This window comes from Sapajus apella, unplaced genomic scaffold, assembly GCF_009761245.1.
Source record: "Sapajus apella isolate SASKATOON/1434 unplaced genomic scaffold, GSC_monkey_1.0 scaffold4, whole genome shotgun sequence".
Lineage (NCBI taxonomy): Eukaryota > Metazoa > Chordata > Mammalia > Primates > Cebidae > Sapajus > Sapajus apella.
In genome coordinates, this window is record NW_022436944.1 from 15075003 (window position 1) to 15081749 (window position 6747).

Here is a 6747-nt window from a genome sequence, read left to right on the forward strand (position 1 = left end):
GGTATTGCAGGTTCAGTTCCAGACCATCACAATAAAGTGAATATTGCATTAGAGCAAGTCACACAAATGTTTTCATTTCACAGCATATATAAAATATATTTAAACTATACTGTAGTCTATTAAAGCTACAATAGCATTATGTCTAAAAAATAATGTATATATCTTAACTTTAAAATACTTTATTGCTAAAAAATGCTAACGATCACCTGAGCCTTCAGCGAGTCGCAATCTTTGCTGGTTGAAGGGTCTGGCCTCAATGTGGTTGGCTGCTGACTAATCAGGGTGGTAGTTGCTAACGGCTGGGGTGACTGTGGCAATTTCTTACATTCAGACAGCAAGGAAGGCTCAGTAGCCAATGTAGATCCTGTCTTTTGTAATTAGTAGCTACATCTGGCTACTGGGTCTCAAAAATAAAAATTAAAAAAAGATAGCAAGGAAATTTGCCAACTTGATTGCTTTCTTTCATGAAAGATTTCTCTGCAGTATGCAATGCTGTTTGATAGTATCTTACCCACAGTAGCATTCCTTTCAAAATTGGAGTCAATCCTCTCAACCGCTGCTGCTACTTCCTCAACTAAGTTCATGTAATACTCTCAATCCTTGGTTGTCATATCAACAAAGTTCATCGCATCCTCACCAGGAGTATTTTCCATCTCAGAAAATCAGTTTATTTGCTTATCTACTAGAATAAATTCTTTGTCCATTCGGATTTTATTATGAGATTATGGTAATTCAGTCACATTTTTAGGCTGCATTTTTAATTATAGTTCTATTTTCATCATATCTGCAGTGGCTTTCTCCACTGAAGTTTCAAACTCCTCAAAGTCATCCATAAAGGTTAAAACCAATTTCTTCCAAACTCCTGCTAATGTCAATATTTGGACCTCCTGCCATGAACCACAAATGTTCTTAACAACATCTAGAATGCTGAATCCTTTCCAGAAGGAAACAATATCTATAGCACCTATAGCTTCACAAAATTTGCTTCTTAAATAATAAGACTTGAAAGTTAAAATTATTCCTTGATTCATGGGTTGCAGAATGAATGTCATGTTTGCAGGCATAAAAACAACATTCACATACCTATACCTCCCCATCAGAGTTCTTGAGTGACCAGGTGAATTTGTCAATGAGCAGTAATCTTTTGAAAAGAAAAAAAAAATTTTCTGAGAAGTCTCAACAAGAAGCTTAAAATATTCAGTAAATCATGCTATAAACAAATGTGTGGTCAACCAGGCTTCATTGATCCATTTATAGAGCATGAGCAGAGTAGACATTGCATACTTCTTAAGAGCCCTAGGATTTTCAGAATAGTAAGTGAGCATTGGCTTCAACTTAAAGTTAACAGCTACATTAGCCACTAACAAGAGTCAGCCTGTTCATTGAAGCCAGGTGTTAACTTCTCCTTTCTAACTGTGAAAGTCCCAGATGGCATCATCTTCCTCCAAAAGAAGGCTGTTTCATCTACATTGAAAATCTGTCATTCAGTGTAGCCATGCTCATTAATGATCTCAGCTAGATCTTCTGGATAACTTGCTATCGCTTTCATATGGTACTTGCTGCGTCATCTTGAACTCATGGAGATGTGTCTTTCCACAAGCCTCAAGAACCAAACTCCGTTAGCTTCAGACTTTTTTTCTGCAGCTTCTTTACCTCTCTCAGCCTTCATAGAATAAAAAGAGCCTTGCTCTGGATTAGGCTTTAGCTGAAGGGAGTGTTGTGGCTGGTTTTATCTTCTATCGAGACCGCTCTACCTTTCTTCATCTCAGCAATGTCTCTTTTGCTTTCTTATTATTCGTATGTTCACTGGAGAAGTGCGTTTAACTCCCTTCAAGAACTTTTCCTTTGCATTCAGAACTTGACTAACTGTTCTTCACAAGAGGCCCAGACTTTAGCCTATCTCAGCTTTCAACATGCCTTCCCCTCACTAAGCTTAATTATTTCTAGCTTTTGATTTAAAGTGGTAGACATGTGACTCTTTCTTTCACTTGAACACTTAGAGGCCATTGTAGGGTTGTAAACTGGCTTAATTTCTTTTCTCTTCTTCTTTTTTTTTTTTTTTTTTTTGTGAGACAGTTTCACTCTTGATGCCCAGGCCAAAGTGCAATGATGGGATCTTGGCTCACTGCAACCTCCACCTCCCAGGTTCAAGCAATTCTCCTGCCTCAGCCTCCTGAGTATCTGGGGTTACAGGCATGTGTCACCATGCCCAGCTAATTTTGTATTATTAGTAGAGACAGGGTTTCACCATGTTGATCAGGCTGGTCTCAAACCCCTGACCTCAGTCGATCCGCCCACCTCAGCCTTCCAAAGTGCTGGGATTACAGACATAAGCCACCACGCCAGGCCAACTGGCTTAATTTCTTTCTTTCTTTCTTTTTTTTTTTGAAATGGAGTTTCACTCTTGTGAAACTTAGCTCACCACAACCTTCACCTCCCGAGTTCAAGAAATTCTCCTGCCTCAGCCTCCTGAGTAGATGTGATTACAGGCGCCCACCACCATGGCCGGGTAATTTTGTATTTTTAGTAGAGACAGGGTTTCTCCATGTAGTCAGGCTGGTCTCGAACCCCAGACCTCAGATGATCCGCCCACCTCAACCTCCCAAAGTGCTGGGGTTACAGGCATGAGCCACCGCTCCCGGCCAGCTTAATTTAAATATTTTTATGTTTCAGAGAATAGGGGGTCCTGAGGAAAAGAAAGATGGAGGAACTCCCAGTGAGTAGAGCAGTCAGAACGCACATAATATTTATCAATTAAGTCTGATTTCTTATATGGGTGAGGCTCATGGCACCCCAAAACGATCATTATTAGCATCAAAGATTACCAATCACAGATCAGCATAACAAACATAATAATCAGGAAAATTTTGAAATATTGCAAGAACTATCAAAATGTTACACAGATACAGAGTGCGCACACATGTTGTTCAAAAAATGGTGCCAGTAGACTTACTAGACACAGGGTTGCCAAAAACCTTCATTTTGTGCAAAACACAATACCTGTAAAGAGCAAAATGCCTGTACTGAGTGAGGATTTACCAGCTCAATTCCTTTTGTTTTACAAATGAGGAAACCAGGCACAGATAAGTCATATATAAGTGTTTCAGTGGCAGGAAGTTATGAAAGCAAATGAAGACAAGATTTCTTAACTCTCTACTTACAATCTCTTGGCATCACACTACTGGTTCTCAAGTGGAGTGTCCAGAATAGCAGCATGAATCTTATCTAAGAATTTGCTAGAAATGCTGCTTTTCAGGTGTTGCTCCAGACCCAATGAATCAAGAGCTCCAAGAATGAGGCCTCAGCAAGCTGTGTTTTAGCAAGCCTTCCAGGCAGTTCTAATGCACAGTAAAAAGTATTAAGGAGGCCTATTTGCATCGAGATTGCACCTGTGCAGTCAGAAAGCCAAGCATGAGCTGGAGCATTTGTGAGTGGAATAGGGATTTCCTCTGACTAAGAAGACTGAGTTGTGGGTTAAAATAGCTTATCAGAGAAAAAAAACATTATGAGTTTAGGATGTAAGTGGAAACTACAATTTTTTTTTTTTTTTTGAGACGGAGTTTCGCTCTTATTACCCAGGCTGGAGTGCAATGGCTCGATGTCGGTTCACTGCAACCTCCGCCTCCTGGGTTCAGGCAATTCTCCTGTCTCAGCCTCCTGAGTAGCTGGGATTACAGGCACGTGCCACCACGCCCAGCCAAATTTTTGTATTTTTAGTAGAGATGGGGTTTCACCATGTTGACCAGGATGGTCTCGATCTCTTGACCTCGTGATCCACCTGCCTCGGCCTCCCAAAGTTCTGGGATTACAGGCGTGAGCCACTGCGCCCGGCCCCAAAACTACAATTTTCTAAGTACTATCAGGTCTGTTGTGGCCCAGATTTTTCTCCCTTCTTAACTCTTCCAATAAAAGTTTCAACTGCACAGTTAAGGACTTGAAGGGAGAATTTCTAATTTTATAATGAGAACCAGTAGAAATAAACATAGTGGGCCGGTTGTGGTAGCTCACACCTGTAATCCCAGCACTTTGGGATGCTGAGGCAGATGGATTGCTTGAGCCCACAAGTTCAAGACCAGCCTGGGCAACATAAAGAAACCCCGTGTCTACAAAAACACAAAAATCAGTCAAGCGTAGTATAGTCCCAGCTACTTGGGAGGCTGACTTGGGAGGATCCCTTAAGCCCAGGAGTGGAGGTTGCCATGAGCTGAGATCACACCACTGCATTGCAGCCTAAGGCAACAGTGCAAGACTCTGTCTCAATAATAATTTTCCAGATTGGCCTTTGTTGTGTCTTGTGTTAAATATAATTATTTTAAAAATAACAAACCTTTCTTAGATTTAGTTTATATAATATGTGGAAGATTAAAGGGAAGAAAAAATATTTCTTGAAGATGAGGCACAGTTAAGTTTGCCTATTTTTACATCGTCACCGCCAAATTCCTTTGCCCTGAAAAACACTCAAGTTTATTTTCCATATGACTCATCACCAAATTTCTGTTCTTTAGATGTGGATCCTGCATTGTGTGGGTCAGAAATATCAAATAACTAAATATTTTTCAATGTACAGCTTACATTTTAGTCCAAGAATAATTTTATCATAAGGAACCAAACAAGTAGAAAATTCTCTTTCATGATTGAAAAACTCATGTTAAGCTTAGCAATATTAGTAGTATTAAAATACTTTTAAGTTATAGCCTTAGGACATTCACAAATAATAAAAGCTACAACAAATACTGTTGCCATTAGTTAAACCTGGCTCATGCAAAGGTCTTGTAAACAAAATCTTGCTCTTAAAAGAAAAGAGAGATGCACTAAATTTTACTCATTTCCTTTCATCCCTCTCTATCGTTTCTAAAGACATGGGCTCGTATTTCAGGATAATGCCTTTTAAACTCTTAATCAAATACTTAATAAAATTTAGGTATCATGGGGAAGTATAACTCTCCCTCAGTTCCTGAAACCATAATGTTCAAGGTAATTATCAGGGAGTCATTTACTCAATTTGTTAGATAATTTTCCATTTACCACCTACTATGGTTTAAAAATAGTTTGTTCCCACCAAAACTCATGTTGGAGCTTGTTCCCCAGTGTGGCTTTGTTGAGAGGTGGCGCCTTTAAGAGGTGATTAGGTCACTGAGATGAATTAACATTTTTCTTACAAAACTGTATTCGTTCTTGTTGGAGTGGGTTAATTCCGAAGAGAGCCAGTTGTTATAAAGACAGGCTACCTCTCATGTTTTGACAGTTATTTCATGCATTTGATTCCACGTCCACCTCATTTTAACTCAGCACGAGGCCCTCACCAGAAGCCACCTGATGCAGCCACCCAATCTTTGAACTTCCCAACCTGCGGAATTGTGAGTTAAATAAACCTCTTTTGACCAGGTGTGGTGGCTCATGCCTGTAATCCCAACACTTTGGGAGGCTGAGATGGGCAGATCATGAAGTCAGGAGTTTGAGACCAGCCTGACCAGCATGGTAAAACCCCATCTCTACCAAAAATACAAAAATTAGCCAGTCATGGTGGTGTGTGCCTATAGTCCCAGCTACTTAGGTGGCTGAGGCAGGAGGATCGCTTGAACCCGGAAGGTGGAAGTTGCAGAGAGCCAAGGTCATGCCACTGCACTCCAGCCTGGGTGACACAGCAAGACTCTATCTCAAGTAAATAAATAAATAAAATAAAATATAAACCTTTTCTTTGTAAATTACCCTGTCTCAGGTATTCTATATAGAAATATGAAATGGACTAAGACACCACCCATAACTACAGCCGTCCCTGCAGTAGAGGATGTAGGTACAAATAGAATACACATTTTGCTAGGAGATACTGTGAAAGAAAATGAAGACCTTGTAGTAAAAATTTTATTATTATTTAAGAATGTTTATCCTGCTTTTTGTGGTTTGGGGTTTGTTTTTCTTGTTATTTTTTCTTTTGCAAAGTATACTTTATTTTTTGTTGTGCAAATGTAATTAGAAACCCAGGATTTTATGTTCCCAAAACTGTGGAAAAGAATAATAATGATTTACTAAGTCTCTAGGCCTAACACAACAAAGTGGTGCTCAAGCCTATAAAAAGTTTGCCTCAGCTGGGTATGGTGGCTCATACCTATAATCCCAGCACTTTGGGAGGCTGAAGAGGACAGATCACGAGATCAAGAGATTGAGACCATCCTGGCCAACATGGTGAAACCCTGTCTCTACTAAACATACAAAAAATATATATATACATATATATACATATATACATACATACATATATATATATACATATATACATATATATGTATGTATATATGTGTGTGTGTGTGTATATATATATATATATATATATACATACATATTAGCTGGGCGTGGTGGCACACTCCTGTTGTCCCAGCTACTTGGGAGGCTAAGGCAGGAGAATTGCTTGAACACGGGAGTGGGGCTTGTAGTGAGCTGAGATCACACCACTGAACTCCAGCCTAGGGAACAGAGAAGACTCTGTCTCAGGCCGGGCGCAGTGGCTGAAGCCTGTAATCCCAGTACTTTGGGAGGCCGAGGCGGGTGGATCACGAGGTCAAGAGATCGAGACCATCCTGGTCAACACGGTGAAACCCCGTCTCTACTAAAAATACAAAAAAATAGCTGGGCATGGTGGTGCGTGCCTGTAATCCCAGCTACTCAGGAGGCTGAGGCAGGAGAATTGCCTGAACCCAGGAGACGGAGGTTGCGGTGAGCCGAGATCGCGCCATTGCACTCCAGCCTGGG

General features: G+C 40.3%; 1 long non-coding RNA gene across 2 annotated transcripts in view; it reads right to left on the reverse strand.

Moving 5' to 3' along the window:
• LOC116539767 overlaps positions 1 to 1982 on the reverse strand; it is a 70429-nt gene extending 68447 nt beyond the window's left edge. For both annotated transcript variants that reach the window (XR_004264184.1, XR_004264182.1), the window contains exon 1: positions 207 to 1982. This is a non-coding gene — a long non-coding RNA (uncharacterized LOC116539767). The remainder of the gene's footprint in view (positions 1 to 206) is intronic.
• Between the last annotated feature and the right edge of the window lie 4765 nt (positions 1983 to 6747).